Genomic DNA, 18,558 nt, shown 5'->3' with positions numbered 1-18,558 from the left:
TATACGTATGCACCGACAGGATCGGTATTTATATTTATCTTTTTATTTTACCAGGATAGTCTCAAGATCAGAGAACTTCTTTTTCACCTTTTACACCATATAATTAAATAATGAAATAAAACCATCCTTGTTTCAGAATTTTCTTCAAAAGTATCTTGAAAAAATGAGGATAAATATGGCAGATTTTGGCACATGTGAATTGGCACTATAAGGATATCATTTTGGTACAACTACCTACAAGTACACTCTTAGCCGCTGCTAAACCTGCACAAATAAGACAAAAAAGCACCTGTGTAATTCTCAACAGCACCCATTACTGCGCTGCCAAGCAAATAGCGAGTGTCCGTACGGCTAAAGTGACGTCACAGCATGGATAATTTTTTTTAGGTAAATCAACTTCCCAGTACGAACACTTAAAGAGTCCTTCCAGCAGTCGCTTTCAGTCCAAAATGGCGGAAGCTTAGCTCTGCAGCTGCGCCCAAGAATATAGAAGCAAAGAGAAGAAACTCTGGTGCCGCCATTTTGGACTTAAAACTCTTATTATATTTAAAAATGTATTATTCATCACAGGGCACTTTGGTGGAATATGACAAAAGAATAGAGATAATTTTGTTGTACTTTTGTACAGCACTTTTTAGGCGAACGTTTTACTAGCGTCCAGTAGTCGCTTTCGGTCCAAAATGGCGGAAGCTCTGCTACTGGGTGCTGATGTTGCAATGGAACGTCCAATTGACTTTCACTTCTCTGCAATATACGTTCTTTGACTATGTGGATAAGGACGGGCGGAGAAAATGGAGAACTTTGAGAGTGTTGGTTTACCACGAAGAGGAATTTGCACGGAGTATAAACTTCCGCGTCAGCTCGTGTCTTAGCGACCGTCCTTGCGGAAAGTAGAACCGAGGCTTGAGACAAAGACGTTATTTGAGAACAGCAGCAGATGTCTTTGCACCAAAGGAAGCAAAAGATTTAAGGGGGAAAAAAACACAAACAACTGGATGAACTCAACATCCCATCCCCGCAAAGCACCTGTCAGGCCTGCCCGTTGCTAGGCAACAGCTCCCCTCGCCTCTCTCCTCCTCTTCACTTCATTCTGATAGTGTTTTTTTTCTCTCTCTTGCACACACCCTGAAAAACTAACCTGGTGTTCTGCTTAGCAGAGAGGTTTCATTACCTCGGGGATGGGTATCGTTTTACCGCGCCGACAGCGAGGGGGAGCCGTGTTCGCCGCTCTGGTGAGGACAGTTTTAGCGCCGAGGCTAACTAGGTTTGGAACCAGAGAGTTTCTTTCTTTCTCTCCTCTTTCCTCTCTCCCTCCTTTCATTGAGATGAACAGCAAGGCGCTAACAGCCATAAGAAATCAGGCATGGAATTTATTCAAAAAGCAATTCAGTCTAAACAGTGGGGAAGATATGGAGCGGGCCTTTCACTGGAGCAGACACCCACTGAAAAACACCCACAGCCCCTCTTCATTTCACCCTGAGAGTGATTAAATGTTGGAGCTCCAACACTCAGGCTGCGACTTCTCTGCACATAACTCACGATTTAACAAGCTAAAAACATGCAGAATATCTAGTAGGTCTTCACCAAACTTCAGTCTCATTTTCACTGTTTTTAATTTAAACATCAAGCCACATTTTGGCTTCAAGTGACACCATTTTAAAAAGATAAAAAGACCCTACTCAACAACTAAATGAATGCAGCTGCATAGAATCATTAAACATGAGTCAATCAGACACTTTGTGTTTTATTTATGACTTTATTTCTGTCTCCTATGTGCTGATTGCTGTGGTTTCTGTGCTGCTTGTCTTGGCCAGGTGATACTTTAACGTCACTATTAGACCTTCAAGTTCTGTCAGTGTATGTTGCACTATTTTTATTTCTTCAGCAAGGCTGGCCGTCATTTTGTCCTGATGAAGACTAAAGAAGAACTCAAATTTGACATATCAGCTACAGATATAAAGCACTTTAACTCAACTCAAACATTCAGGTTAAACAACATGCTGGCATGCAGATAACAGGCAGAGTAAGCAGAGATGTGACGAGGCTGGAGACTGCAGAGAGCTGCCTTTATGCCTTCAGCCCGATGAGCCAACGAGGACCAGCTGAGCAGGCAGCAGGTCAACGGGACGATCAGCTGATGGGAGGCAGGTGTGTGCCGGAGCAGGAAACCTGCCAGAGGCTCTCACCATTAGCAGTCTACTTTGTTTATTTTATACATCTGCCTTTTAAAAATTGCCTGACATACACTTCTTGTCCTGCTGTGCATCATTTTGTACGGCAGATGAGCTTTAAAGGAATACGCCACCCACAAAATGACCATTTTTATATCAATTACTCACCCCGTGTTACCGTGAATTCTGGAAGGAAACTTCTCTCATGCCTCCACGGTGATGATGAATCGATGAATGGGTTTAACAACAGCAAATCTAGAGCTAAAAATCCAATTACAAACTCTCACACAACTCATGCAGTATAATCTCAAAGTCTCATTTATCCAGTCGTACGCTCACTCCTTCCCAAACACACACATCTTTTCTAAAACCCGACTATTTAAAATACTTCTGCATAAAAAGACTCATGAATCTGAAGTGTTTTTCATTCAATTCATCAATAATTTTCTCTGTTTTTTTATTCTTTGTCATTCGTTATTTTGTGGGTGAAGTATTCTTTTAAGGTAACTCTGGTACGGTACATACAATGACAACATTTATGATCATTATTATACAACGTCTGTTACAAATGGTCCTCTCTCTAGGTTCCATTCTGGAGAGGAGATTGTGTTGCTCTGGCTCTACCTGTTAGGCGTGGAGAGGAGGTTGTGTTGCTCTGGCTCTATCTGTTTGGTGTCAAGAGGAGGTTTTATTGCTCTGACTCTATCTGTTTGGCGTGGGGAGAAGGTTGTGTTGCTCTGGCTCTATCTGTTTGGTGTCAAGAGGAGGTTTTATTGCTCTGACTCTATCTGTTTGGCGTCAAGAGGAGGTTTTATTGCTCTGACTCTATCTGTTTGGCGTGGGGAGAAGGTTGTGTTGCTCTGGCTCTATATGTTTAGCGTGCAGAGGAGGTTGGTTTGCTCTGGCTCTTTCTGTTTGGCGTGCAGAGGAGGTTGTGTTGCTCTGGCTCTGCCTGTTTGGCGTGGAGAGGAGGTTGTGTTGCTCTGGCTCTATCTGTTTGGCGTCAAGAGGAGGTTTTATTGCTCTGACTCTATCTGTTTGGCGTGGGGAGAAGGTTGTGTTGCTCTGGCTCTATATGTTTAGCGTGCAGAGGAGGTTGGTTTGCTCTGGCTCTTTCTGTTTGGCGTGCAGAGGAGGTTGTGTTGCTCTGGCTCTATCTGTTTGGCGTGCAGAGACGGTTGTGTTGCTCTGGCTCTATCTGTTTGGCGTGCAGAGGCGGTTGTGTTGCTCTGGCTCTACCTGTTTGGCGTAGAGAGGAGGTCGTGTTGCTCTGGCTCTGAACGGACTTAAGGGACAAGTGTTACCATGAGACATGCACCAAACACACCTAGTTCTGTCTTTAGTTTGCACGTTTCCTAAAAAGTACAAAACACCGCACAGAATAGAGCTCCCAGCGATTGTCACAGATGCTTTCAAATCATCAAGGCACACGTCTTGTACCTTGTATCTTATACTTGTGAGTGTGTTTGTTACTAATGGCTGTATTTTTCAGGGAGTCTGTAAACTGCAGATAGACTCAAATGTTTCCTTTCGTTTTGTGCCAAGACTTGTGTCCTCCAGAGATGCTTTTGTCTTCTCTTGACTAATAGACTAATGTAGTCTGGTACCTTTCTTCAGCTGCCAGTGTTGGTAATCCTTACCACATGATTTGAAGCATGTTTTAGTGTTTTTATAGTCAGGGATGCAGGAATTTGAAATGTTATTTTCTTCCCAGACATGAATTTCAAATAGTAATAAATATGAATAAATTGCCGAGGGAAACACATTTCGTGTGATGCAACACAGAAAAACAGCAACTCAACACTTGGTGTCCACTTCTCCAGCCTGGTTTGTTTGTTTGTTTGTTTGTTTGTACATTTTTGCACATTATTACCGGACGTTTTTCCGCATCAGTTAAGCGAACGAGTTAAAGTTCCAGATGGCGACACAGCGATAACCCGGTTGTCTCTGGTCAGATGAAAGCAGGTTGAGCAGGTGGTTGGTGGATGTTTGTTGATACGGGAGCGAGGACGTCAGGAAGAATGTTCCAGATGTGATAATTGTTCACAGTCGAAAGAAGAAGAAAAAAAAGGGGGAATGGAAAAAGAGAGAGAGAGAGAGAGAGAGAGAGAAGAAGAAACCTTTGGGCACTCGACGTTACAGTGTTGAATTCACCAAATCCTCCAACCTTTCTTCATCTCATTCAGTCAGATTGCTTCCTTTTCTTCTCCTCGTCTCTTCTCCTTCTGCCTGCTTTCATGCCGATCTTATTTTTTCTTCCCAATCCCCACTTTTGTCATCTCAGCCTTTCTTGTCCTCTCTCTACTTTTATTCTTCTTTTTGACATTTGTAGCCCAGCGGTGTGATCCGAGGGTTAGTCCGTCCACCACTTTGGTCCAGACTGAAATATCTCAACAGCTATGGGATGGATATCCATAATAATGTGTACAGGAACTCCACTCCAGCAGCAGGTCAAAGTTACCATTTATCAGATGAAATATCTCAACATCTACCAGATGAACTGTCACAACATTTTGTACAGAGATTTGAAGTTTGCAGACGCTGTATCTTAATGACTTTGGTGCATCTTTGACTCCTTCTCCGCTAAAGGTCAGAGATCCAGAAGCAGGTCAAAGTTTTCATCTAATAGGTGAAATATTTCAACATCTACAAGATGAACCCCGACAAAATCGTGTACAGACATTCATAGTTTGCAGACGATGTACCTTAATGACTCCATATCTCACCCCTTCTTTGTCTTTTCATTTCTCCTCTATAGCAATCTCCTCTCCTCTTCTATCCTCATCTCCTCTCTTGTCCTCCTCATAGATCCTAACTCCTCTTCTTCTCCTTCTTCTCCTCCAGCTTTCCTCGTTTTGTCCTTTCTGTCATCCCTCTCCTCCCCCTCTCTCTCCGCTCTCTTTCCGCCCTCCATCTTCTCTTCCTCTCCTTTTCTTGCGTGGTCTTCTCCTCCTCTACTTATTCCTCTGTGCGCTGCTGCCTCCAGGAAGTGCTTCGTCAATGGGGACCATTGAGCGCGCCCGGCCCCGGCCCAGTTGGGCCTCTCTGGACCCGTCAACAGTTGTCTTGGAGAGGGACAGCAGCCGCCAGAGCTGGCCGTCCTCCCGCCGCGCTCCTTTGACCCGGCCCGGCCCGAAGCTGCCGGGCCTCCCCGCTTCCAGCCCAAACAAGCCAGTCCAGAGCCAGCGGTGGTGCTGCTGGTGGAGGATGTGTGTGTGTGTGTGTATGGGGGGTTAGTTGGCTGGCTGAGCTCAGTGTCACACTCACAGCACAATAAAGCCTCTGGCTGGGATGGACCGTCTCAGTCTCTGGCTGACGAGTGGAAGCAACACGATTACTGGGATTTCTGTGTTTGGCCATTTTTGAGACAATGTGGGGAAAAAAGATTAAATGTTTTTGATCATATTTTAAAACAGTATGATGTGAAAGGCTTGGTGGTTTTGCTTGAAATGAGTAAAAAATAGTCTGCCAATGGAGCAAGTGAAAATTGAACTACTGAAAAAAATCATGTGCCTCTGTGTCCTCCGGTGCTCCTAACGGCATCTGCAAGATTTCACAGACCGGAGGAAAACAAGCAGTCAGAGCTGATCTGAGGTCTGCTGTCCAGCTGCCGTCTATAAGAGCCGGCTGTCAATCACTCGCGAACTCCGTCCAAACGGTCAAACTAGGCAGCGCTGATCAAATATGAATCAATATTATGTTACGTTAATGCCTTTTTCTCTCTTCAAATGTTTTCAGAATCATCTTGTAGTGCACGGTTTAGCTGTAAAATGAGAACGTTTGTAACGCGGCCGCCATTGTAAAATCTGTTGAAGGAACGCCAAGTTCTGGTCACATGACAGGAGCACAGCCAATAGGAACACTCTCTCAATGAAATGACCTGTGATTGGTCGAAGTCTCCCGTCACAGGCTAGATGTTCTAAAGCCTGAAAACAGAGCCATGAGGAGGAGCAGAAGTCTAGTTATCTCTCAGAACACTTGAATTACAATATGCTGAAAGGTTATTATGGAATTTTTGCCCAATGATGCCACAAAAATATACTGCCTACTGCAGCTTTAACAAGATATTCAAGATGCATTGTATAAAAACAAGTCCCTATGTCTCACTGAAATGTTACTTGTTAGATGATTATGTCTTATATTAATGGTAAATGGATTTGCATTCATACAGCGCCCTTCTAGTCTTCCGACCACTCTAAGCGCTTTACATCCATCCACACACACATTCATACACTGATGGCAGACGCTGCCATGCAAGGTGCTAACCTGCTCATCAGGATCTAATCTAAATACTCATTCACACACCAGCGGCACAGCCTTCAGGAGCAATTTGGGGTTAAGTATTTTGTTCGAGGACACTTCGACGGCGGTCTGGAGGAGCCGGGGATCTAACCGCCGACCTTCCGATTGGTGGGCGACCCGTTCTACCTCTGAACCACCGCCACCCCATTAAGTGTTATGAGATGTTTTGATTAGTAATTTGACAAATATATTTGGGAAGATTTTATGTTTTTGCAGTAGGCTGAATACATAAAGACAAAATATAAAAGGACAAAAACAACATTTAAAGACAAATAGAACAATCGACTATAGATGGTCTAAAATAGCATGTCAAATCTAAACACTCTGTGTTATACAGTGTATAAAACAAGCTTTATGTGATATAGAGGTCACCCAATATAGATGCAGACACTCTTAAATTAAAGCTGACAGTCAGCACTTTAATCTCCGTCCTCTTTGTTCAAATAGCACCAAAAGAAAACATATCACTGTCCCACCACGTTCTGACTACACTGAACTATAATTGAATGTATGTTTGTACTTTCTGGCTTCAGCCCTCGCTGACCCTGACTGGGATAAACAGATGGATGGAAGCACGGATCTACTATATAATTATCCTAATCAGTTGCAGCCTGAGAGAGAAAATATGGGATTTTATTTTGCTCTCCTTTAAATGCCTACAAAGACACAGTCTATATGTATAACTTTATACAGTTACACCATATAGAAACTATGCTCGGAGCCACAGTTGTGGCTTCTTCTCTAAAAGGAGAGAGCGGGAGATTTCTGTGATTTTATTTGGCTCTTCTTTGGCGTGATGTAGGGAAACATACTGCAACATGGCTGCATGCGATACTATAATTACACAATGTACATACTAGAGTATGTGATTATACTTTAAACCACAGCCTGCGGTTTCTTTCAACAAGAGAGACTGTTGTTGAGAAGAAATGTATAAAGTACGAGACCTCTGTGTCTTTGCTTTGCTCCAGTTTACCAGGCAGCTGTGAAGAGAAGAGAGAACAAGTCAGCTGAAACTTTATACTTCATATGTGCATTTATTTAGAGGGGTCAGGATGCAGGGTCAGCCGCTGTGGCGAGCTCATGGATGCGTAGACCTTGCATTGTACGTTTCTGCAAACTGCAGGATACGTTGAATGTCGACATTTCTAAACCAAAAAATACTTTTAATATCAGCCTCGTATCACGTCTGCAGAAATGCAAAATGCCATGTGGTTAACGTTGTAAAACGATTGGTTAGATTTAGGTAACAAAACTACTTGGTAAAGGTTAGAAAAAGCATCATGGTTAATGCAATAACCAGTCTGGTCACACTAAATTACATATAAATGACACGGTAATTTGCAATAAAAAACGTCTTTCTTGCTTTTGGCGTGTCATTTGTACACCATGTAGTCTGTGTTGACTGCAATGAAAAGGCATCTGGGTGAATATGCTACGCTCAGAGGTAATGACGTAGAATTAAATATGAGAACGACTACTTATGGTGCGTGGGAAGGTGGATGGGTCCAACAGACACAGGACTTTCAACCAGGAGACTGCTGTATGTGTCCCAAAGTGTTGTTGAGTTATTTTGAAGTTATGTCAGTGATGTTTGTGACGTGTTGTCCGTAGTTATGTTACGTTGTTTACGTACGTATTTTACATAGTTTACGTTCTTATTTTAAGAACAACCATGATGTATTTCCTAAACCTAACTATGTGTGTGGTTCCGTTGCCTAAACCTAACTGTGGCTGTTACTGCAGTTTTGTTGTGACACGCGAAAAGGCTAAAATGCGTTCTCATGACACACTGAATCTCTTTGAAATATTGTGCTATTTATAGGCCTTCCCATGAGATCAGGTTATAAAAACATAACAACCTTAACAACTGCAACAACTGCAACAACGTAACCAGCATAAATAAATAACAACCACCCATAGCGGACTTTCTTTTGTAACGTTGCGTAACAAGCGTAAAGTCAACATTTAGTTTTGGTTTGGTTTCACACGAGACACGAACTTGGTGAAAGTCCTGTGTTTGTTTGACCCATCCACCACCAATCCCACCCAGCCTTCGTGGACTTCCTCGCTTGTTAAACTCGTTATTATACCACGTAACTCTAAATAACTCTTGCTCAATATACTACGTCATTGGCTCTGACCGAATGCAAAAACGGCCACATTCAACGTATCTGTTTTTTGCAGAAACGTACAATGCCAACATTTGTTTCTGCAGACTGGGCTGCCCTACCAGCTGTACGAGTGCATGTATTACTGTAACGTATTTAGGCCATATGAAGGTCAGGCAATAAACCACAGTCACAGGCTTTGTTGTTAAATACAACTAAGAAAACAGAAACATCGCTGAGCTTTTACTTTGCTCTGCCTTAAATACATGAAGAACACCACACTGTAAATGTTTGCATGAATGTGAGCTTATAATAGCTATATGCATATATGTACTGTGTAATTATGCACACCACAGCTGTGCTGCCTCTGCTGTTTACAGAAAAAGAAGGATGACATGTATATGCTTTTTCTGCCTTTTGACATGATGTAAGTAAACACAGATATAGGAGTGTATGTAACAATATACAGTATTTATATCACATGTAGGGCAGGCATGCAGCCTCTGTTGTTGAGTGTTGAAGAAGTAAAAGATTTGTTGCTTTTATTTTGCCGTGCTTTTACTCCCAAAATACAGACTATAGATGTACATATGAGAGCATGTAATGATATGTTTACACCATGGATGAGCTGAACTAGCTGCACACCTCTGATAGTGAATGGAACAAAAGATCCATTATGTGCTTTTGTTTGCGTTTTCATGTTGAAAAGACATGAATGATGGCGCTCTAGAGTACTTCATACACTGTAATCACTATAAAACACTAGACTACAAAACAAGCTGCAATCTTTGAATACATTAAACGCGGAGAAACCTGCAGCCTCTGACTGATGTTTCAATAAAGAAGATACAACGCAGTCTCACGGCAGTTCATGAAATACTTTCAACAACGTCATTTTTGTGTGTTTTCCTACGAATGTCGAGCAACAATTTCTGCTCCAGTCTTTTCATAATAAAACTACTTAGTTAGGTTTAGGAAAAGATCGCGGTTTGGGTTTAAATAACACCGGAAGTGCCGTAAATTAAGTACGGAAGTTATATAAATCAACGTTGACGTTCTGGTTTCACACGGGACACAAACACTGGCCTCCTGGGCGAAAGTCCAGCCTCCCACTTATGCGGTGTTTGTCGCTCTTTATACTACCTGGTTCACAATTACGTAGTTTACATACGAATAGATATCGTACTGACCATCATAACAAAAAAAGTTAAATTTGTGTCTATGTGCATGAATCAATACATTCAATTTTCACGATCTACTGTGCGACTGGGCTGGAAGATACGTTGAGTTTATTTCGCTCTGCTTTGACAGACAATAATGTCGGAAAACAAGAAGAATGGGGAGTATATGAAACTTCCCCAAATACTCTATGATAGACTGTGAATAAGAAGTGGACGTAGTCACCGTGACGTCACCCATTGGTTTGTGGACTACAGTTATGTAGCCTCGAGTTCGGCATCTTGGATTTTTGCAACCAGAAGTGACACGAGAGGGTGGAGCTAAGCACAATGCTGAACCCTGAATAAGATGTTTTTAGGCAACCAAAAAGATTATAATTATGAACTGAAAACACACTGTGAAAGGGTTAAAGTTGTAAGACGAACTCTACTCTATGGTCTATTTGACCCTAAATGGGACCATAATTTACTAAAAGAACATCATGCTGTATTGAAGAAGACTTGAAACTAGAGATTGAAACCATAAACTCATGTTTACAATGTTTACTGAGGTAATAAATCAAGTGAGAAGTAGGCTCATTTTCTCATAGACTTCTATACAATCAGACTTCTTTTAGCAACCAGAGGAGTCGCCCCCTGCTGGCTGTTAGAAAGAATGCAGGTTTAAGGCACTTCAGCATTGGCTTCTCTTCTCAGACCTCTATAATCAAAATAACACTGCAGATCTTTGAAACAACAACCACTATGGAGACATCTGCAGTCTCTGACTGAAAAGAATGATGGAAAGTATGAAACCGGCCATAAATATAGGATCACAATGTATACAACTCTGAGTATGTGTTGTATCCATACTATAGCTATAAAAGCACTCCACCATGATGCACTATATCTCCCCATCATTTTAATTGAACTCCCCTAACAGTGCTAGCGGTGCTTTCCACCGCGGTAACTCCATATTGATTGCGGAGAACAATGGAGACCTGAAGGGGGCTTTGTAGTCCGGCTCCTTGACGAAGGGCCCCGATGCTGTCTGGAGACGGATAGAGATGCAGCGTGGAGCACAGAGCCGCTGGACTCACCTGTCACTGCACACTGAGGAGCGTTTCATCTCCCTCACAGCTCATCCATCACACGCTGACAGCCCAGGAGACAGCAGCTACATGCACACAGCGATCACTTCTGAACCTGCATGGTTACAGGTAATTAAAGGACCATTTAAGTAAATTATTATTTCTAAAGAACATAGATCTGTTATCCTTGCTTTGAATGTAAAACAAATAAATGAGAAACATTTTCTGAGAGACTTTTCATTTGTATGCACGGACGCAGCCTGGTTTGGATCAATGCATATAAATGTCATATAGCTCTGAATAACCTTGCTAAGCTCATAATTTAATTATGGGTCATAGGTAGATTTGGATGTCAATAAAACGGCAGAACCCACGATCACTGCTGCCATGGGAATCCTCATTTATTTCCCCTGTAGGCTATTAGAGGAAGCCTCAGTCGCAGAGGAAGCCGGCAGCACAACCCTTTCATATATTTTATGGAGAAGACGACTCGAGACCAGACGGAAATATTCTATTAACTTTTTTTTTTGACAAGAGGGAAACTCAATCCCACAGTATGAAAGGTTCATGTAAAGGTCTGACAGCTTAACCGGAATAATACTGAATAATAAGTATGAACGGTAGCAGGGAGGCTCTGGACGGGCCTACACGTACTGTATTGTGTTCAACCAATGCTGGTGGTGCTGAATGGATTTCTATTGTGTTTCATGCGGCACAGGTTAGATATTTATTATGTAGTTTGCTCCCAGGATGGCAGAGGAAGTCATCCTTAGAGGTATTAATTATAGGCCGAGATGGGCGGCCGCTGGAACAGGAACACAAGCTTAATGTGAAATGTTTCAGACCGCCGCATCACTGCACCTGATTTTACTATAAACATCATCTTACATTAAATCTCTCCATTAGCAACCTAATAAAGTATGACCATTTAGCACACTAAAGTGAAAACAAGCACAATTCTTTCGTAACCATTCAAGCAAAAAAGGAAACTGAAAAGCAAGAGCCGGAAACTCTCTCACGCAGAATTCACACCAGGCAGCGCCAAAGTGCTGCTCGCCACATTAATCACATATTTCTGCGGCCGGGGAGGCGTGTTCACGTGTTTCAGGCGGGAAGAAATTCTTTGTAACATCGCTCAACATGTCACAGGATCTGTTTACCGATTGGTTCGCACTTCAACACTGAAAGTTAAAGGGACTGTATGTAAGTTTTTACATGTATAAACATTTTAAAGAGTTTTATTATTGACAATGTGTGAACAGGTTGTAACCTAATCTAATCTTTCCTTTATCAGCATGTAGACTGCTTTTAATGTGAAGAATGCGGGCTGTTTTTTCAGGGGATATTCCAACGGATGTGACATCATACGCGCTCCGCTTACAGGGCTAACAGTGTGCAACGATAGCTAACGGTCGGTTACAGATGGAGTCCGATAACGGCAATAAACAACCAGCCCTCCACCGCAACTCAGACTCCAACACAAACTCCATGGAAGCACAAAAAAAAACACAGGTGTCACTGTTAAGCAATTTCTGATTCTTACATATAGCCCATTTAAAGTCTTCACAACTTTAGTTCGGCCGCACTTCGCTGCAGAATCAAACCACCAGCCGAGCTCGGGAGCGGCCGCCACAGCTTTTCGTAGACATTGCATGGCAGCTCGCCGCAGGCCGCACTCTGCCGCTGAGATAATAATTAAAAATTGTCAACATTGGTATGTCAAGTTTGTTTCTAAATCAAAATGATGACACATCTGTGTAAGTCAAGTGAGTTTTACCAGTCTTACCAATGAGTACGTCATTTTGACTTTGCATCGTATCATTTTGACTTTGCATCGTATCATTTTGACTTCCTGTACCCTCAGTTTTTTTATTTTTTTTAATCATACATAACTTTTCATATTTTTCTCCATGCTTACAGATCACACAATAATAATGATGTCTGAAGGAGATGAATGTGAGTAAGATCACAAATAAGATGTTGTGACGCCTATTTTTCCAGATCTTTCCTTTTCGTCTTGTGAGTAACGTATCCCACATGACAGTCAACAACGCAGAGGTCCTGCGATTTAACCTGATGATGTCATCGTGCGTCAGCCTCTGTGAAAATATCCTCCGTCTCGGTCTGTGGCGGCCGTGAACTTCCTGTTCACACCTTCCCTCCATCGCCGCGTGCCCGACGCTGTGCACGCGGTCCGCATGAGCTCAGTCTTCACGATAGCAGCTAAGTTTCACAGGCCCGCTTTAAATTCCACATCGGTAGCGTTGTGTTACCTCGGTGTCATCAGTCATGTTCATTTCTGGCTGACAAACACAGGAGGAGGAAGTGTGTGTATGTGTGTGTGTGTGTGTGTGTGTGTGTTTGTGTGTGTGTGTGCATGATCAAAAACTCTCTGCAAGGTCAAACAATACTGTGAAATGTGTGTTGAGAGAGAGAGATGTATTGTTGGTGATGAACGTTGTTAAGTTTGTCATTGATGTTACTTTCTAGGTCAGACGTGAGTGGGAGATTTGTACTCTCAGTGGGGCTACCTGCAGCTAGCTTAAGGTTATAAAAATAAAAGAGTCGGGGCACGAGAGAGAGAGAGAGAGAGAGAGAGAGAGAGAGAGAGAGGTCTTTCTTTTGTTGTTTACCTTGAACGTGAGATGGAGGACGGTTTTCGCATGTGGAACCATTTTGCCCAGCCTTAATGGCCTTAATGACTCCTAATTTCATGGCAAATAAACTAAACAATGATGCCTTTGAGTCTCGCTCCATTTGTGGAGCTTTGCTTTACGAAAGACAAAATCACATTCTGTTCCAGTTAAAGTGCAGCTTTAAATGTTCCCGTTGTTTCTTTCTTATCTACCGATCGACCTGCGAGGGCACTCGGTTTGTTGTTGTGATCTTGTTTTTCAGGTTTTGCGGTGTGTTTGCGATCCGGTGCCTCAGGTTGGGAAACTACCACTCCGACACTTTTATCAGTTAGTGATTTATTTGATTATTAGCAGTAGACTCAGCAGTTAAACTGAAGTGGTGAAATTTGTTGCTTTGAGTCTCAGTCCTCGTTATTCTTTACTATCAACTGACAACTCTTTAATTCTTCAGTGCGCTCAGGAACTAACATTACCCCCCAATAGTCTCCTGTTTGTTGTAATTACTTTAAACACATTGTTTGGGGGAATATGCACAGTTGAAATGTTGACACTGTGTCCTCTACAAGACAGGAGGACATGGTGTAGGTTATAATGCAGGACCCACGTTAAAGCAACTACAAGGAACTTTCATTTTGTGTTGATTTTGGTTTCCCTGTGGACAAAAGAGGAAGTGTTTTCCATGAGCATCACTGTCTTGTGTCGTAAAGATCTTGATTTGGCGAGTGCGTGCATTCGTTTCGGAAGAAAGTAAAAGAAAGGCGCAACTTGGTCATAAATCGGTTTACTCACTTCGGTGCTCTATACCTTCTCAGCTTTATAGTACAAACTATACTGTCGATTGCCTGGTGCATCCTGGTCATCATGTTCGTGATCACATAAAAGCTTTGGACAGGTAAAGGAATGTACAGCGAGCCGGTCATTGTTGTGAAATAAACCCTGACAGGGCGATACGGCCCTCGACGCAAAGCGGAGGGGTCTTGCCAGTTCAGGATTGGTTTTGAATCCTTTCAAATCCTGTAAATCTGTTGAATGACCGACCAAGGTTGACTCTTGTTTGTGCTGTATCACCGTCCCTTTTAGCTTTTCTTTGTTCTCCGGTCAATTCTTTTTCTCTTTGCTGATCCTGCCCCAGTAACAGCCACAACCACAGAACATACCGTCTTCTGGTAAATCATTTCATCAGATTTTGCAGGGAATCAAACCCAATGACAAGCAATAAGAATAACTTCATAGAAAAAGTCAATCTTCTCACTAATGATCTGGTTATGTAGGTAATATAGGCATCAGTATTAAATTGAGTAAGTTAAAAACTCCTTGTATTAACTTTAACGCCTTTAACATTTGGTGCATTAGTGGGTTTGTTTCCATCTCTGTTTGTGTAACACTGAGCTGAATATTTTGCTATAACAGGAGGATCCCAGCTGACATTGGGAGAAGCCGGGGTACACCCTAGACAGGTCGTGTAAAAGAACATGAATATAACAAACATGTTGTGCCTTAATTAGTAACCAGTATGTATCGATGAGAGATTGGCGAAGAAAGGAACCAGATTGTCATTATCCAGTAATTTACCACAGAAATGCACCGGGCAGCTGCAACACCGAGAAAAAACACAACAACAAGCAATAGTAGAGGATTTTATCTATAGCTCTGTAACAGTTTTGCATTAATATTAATGTATTCAAATGATTGCACATCAGATGGTATGTTTGCTCTCGCCTCCAGTCTCTGTGTTTATCTCTGATTGTAATTCTTGCATATGTTAAACAACTATTTTAAACATCTAGTTAGTAAAACTGTAGTAACACACACTCCATCGTACATGATGATCCCACAGTCAGATGAATATTCATGGTCTCTGTTGCTGGGTGCTGTGCTGCTGAAAAACCATAAAATGTTGTATGAAAATGTTGAAGCAACACTATAGATGGAAATGTCATGTACTCATAAGACACTTATTATAGTTCACGCTGCACACGGGGAGTTATGATTTGTTTTCATGACCTCTCTGTCTGTAAATCACCGAGGAACGGCTTCAGAAAACCACCAGAGGGAATCGTAAACACACCGTGCCCTCCTCTTCCTTGAATCATCCTGTAAAAAGCTATTGAACACGGAGATACCATGACCTACACCGACATTTTTCCCTCATGATCGCACATCATGGGTGAACATGTCAAAACAGCTCAGAGACGACTCTCAACAACTAGGGCCTTCCCGTCACCCTCTAATCCAGCAATTAGAGACGAGGCCAGAGAAATGGAACAGATGTTCCATAAATGGGAATGGCGGAGGGAGTCCTGGCCGCCGATGGTATTCCTAATCTCTCCGAGGAGGACGACGGAGGAGGGAAAGGGAGCAGCCACCCTGCTGCAGCGCAGACTGGGGTCAAACAGTGCTCCTCTAATAATTCATGGGGCTTGTTTTAAGCACCGTCGGTTGCCAGGGGGGCGGGGTTTGCTGCTTGAGGGGTCATTATGCTTCAAGTTAAGTGGTTGTTGGATAACTCTACTTGAAGTATAGTGACCCCGTCCCCTCCACACCCTTTTTGGGGGATGTGTCCGACATTTTTTCAAACATTTTGAAAACCAATGATCCGACAAGCCTGGCCACTTCACACAGTATCTGGCCAGGAGTTTAGGAGTTTTTCAACATTGGCATTAGGTTTCTTTTTCATGACTGACTGACTCAGTCCACAGCCTCTTGGTAAGCTTGCATTAACAATTACTTAAGCATTCATCCTACTGTTAAGTCAAATGACTCGTAATGTGAAAAGGTTGCTTGTAGTGCCAAACCCACTGAGTGTTAGCACCAAACTCTTCAGCTCTACTGAGCGTTTCAGCCTCTTTTTTTACACCGAATTTACACCAAAGCAACGGCATAGTGATATACATTGTCTAAAGAAAGCCGCAGCGGACGCTCCCAAACTCAGTGAGTTAAGTGAGTTTGATTCCGTGTTGAAGTGCGGCCAAACTAAAAGTTGGGAAAAGTTAAACTTATAGCGGCAAAGTGCGGCCAGTGAGAACCCGCAGCCAATCAGTAATCCTGTGAGTTCTGGGACGCGTTGATGTGTGTTACAAAGAATTTCTTCCCGCCTGAAACACATGAACACGCCTCCCAGCCGCAGAAAAATTGAATTATGGCGTCGAGCCACACTTTGCCGCTGTCTGGTGTGAATTTGACTCGCTCTTTTTTTGGCTTTCCATCAGCAAACATTGTGGATAGTACCAGGTACTTTTTTATGGTCGAGGTTCCAAGCGAGTTAAAACACTGCAGACCAGATCAGACTAGGTCAGAGAGAGTCGTCACTAGCGCGTCACAGGGCATCCCGCACAAACCCCGGCTTTTTTAAATAGCCAAGCTACCGTCAATAGCGACCACAATTTATTGATTTTATAAAAAAGGGCAGCCTGCAAAACTACGCCGTACAATTATCAAAGTGCAGATATTTCTCTGTTTGGTGAAGGATTCAATGAGCATCACATTGAAGATGATGTCACGGCAGTTTCACATGGCGTCGCTATGGTGATCAGCTGAGTATCCCGCCTACGCTGAGGGGGTGCTATTTACAGTGGAAAAGAAACTAGAGAAAAGGTCCTGGTACCAAAAGTGAGTCGAGTCGAGCCGAACCATGACGTGGAAATGAGGCAATATATTGAATGGTTGAAACCCCTCCATTAAAAAGAACAAAACTAGCCATTTTTAACCAACAAGCCCTGAAAACGCCCCCCCGCCCCCCCACCATCAGCACTGTTTTAAAACAGTAAAGAGCTTTTCATGCACAGTAGAGTTTCAGGTGGTGTGAAACTGATTTGTACAGTCGGGGTTACGTCCAACCGCGTAGTGTTTTGAAGTTGCGTCCAGCGGTTTGACAGTGATCTGCTCTTGGCTGCAGAGTCAAAGAGTTTTATGTGCTACTTCTGGTGTCCAGAAATACAAACGCTGTGAAATCAGTTACAGTAGAAACCCCGCTGTGAACACAAAGCGAGAGAGACGAGGAGTATCTGGAAATGTGTGTGTTATATACAGTATTTAGGCATGCATCATTCATCTACTGTTATGAAAAACTGTAATAAATGCAATAAAGTTTCCTCTCTTTTATACAGTATTTTGTCTGCCTCCCTGCTGTGGAGTTGCTGCACTGAGCTATCAGCTGTCAATCAAACAGTGTGGGCGGGACTGCAATGCATTTTCTCCATAAAAGGATTTCCTGTCGATGCAGTTTGAGGATCTTTTCCTTTGTTTTTCTTTTCTTATTGTCCTCAGAAATTATGTTCAGCTGCACAGTGAGACTTCATCTTCATTTAAATAAACCTTTAACTGAACTTAATTTATTTGCAAAACATCACATGGAGTATTTTTGCTTGAATAACATCGATAAACCAACTGTTGCTTCTCTGACCGACACCCGAGAAGAGCCCCGCTGTCAGAGGGGCATCCACAACCTAAGCAGCAAACAAACCTATGTTGGTCCCTAAACTATCATCAGGTCTATTCCTGCTGCTCCGAGGGAGACCGGAGTTCTCCAAGGAGCGCTGAAAACCGGATTGTTTTACACGCACCTGTTCCTGAACGTCACTCGGCTACACGCCTGTCTCAGAGGGAGCGCGGTTAATCGCTGATTTGGCACACTTACAGTGACAACATACCAAGGTCCAGTTTCAGGAACTTAGTACGCACACACACGCATACACACACTCCCACGCCTACACACACACTCACACACAAATAGATGCTTCAAACCCCTGACCCACACAGATCCACACACATTCAGACACACTTTCACTGACACACACACTATTACTACCACATTAGCACAATGGCGGTGTAACTAAAGACACTAAAACCTCCTGATGAGACAACCAGTCCGGCCGCTCGGCAGCCATCTTTTCCCTCCCGACTGTTGACTCACCAAAATAACTTCAAACTGTGCAAAACACATAAAGCTGCGTTTTCAAAGCCCGGCTGAAACTCGCAATTATTTTCAGTTGTCTGCATAAAAAACGGCTGATAGTTTGTATGTACTGGAACGCTCGGAGCCTTGCGGCTTTGACTGAATGGGAAACAATTAAAGTGCTTCTTGGCAGCAC

The 18,558-nt window shown here is 42.8% G+C and overlaps 1 long non-coding RNA gene across 1 annotated transcript; it reads left to right on the top strand.

Moving 5' to 3' along the window:
• The first annotated feature begins 2,779 nt into the window (after nt 1–2,779).
• On the top strand, nt 2,780–3,424 carry LOC119474800. The gene is made up of 3 exons (XR_005203661.1): nt 2,780–2,815; nt 3,021–3,184; nt 3,226–3,424. It is a non-coding gene; the product is annotated as an uncharacterized LOC119474800 (long non-coding RNA).
• Nucleotides 3,425–18,558: the final 15,134 nt, after the last annotated feature.

This window comes from Sebastes umbrosus, chromosome 16, assembly GCF_015220745.1.
Source record: "Sebastes umbrosus isolate fSebUmb1 chromosome 16, fSebUmb1.pri, whole genome shotgun sequence".
NCBI classification, from domain to species: Eukaryota; Metazoa; Chordata; class Actinopteri; order Perciformes; family Sebastidae; genus Sebastes; species Sebastes umbrosus.
This window is presented reverse-complemented; position numbering and strand designations above follow the sequence as displayed.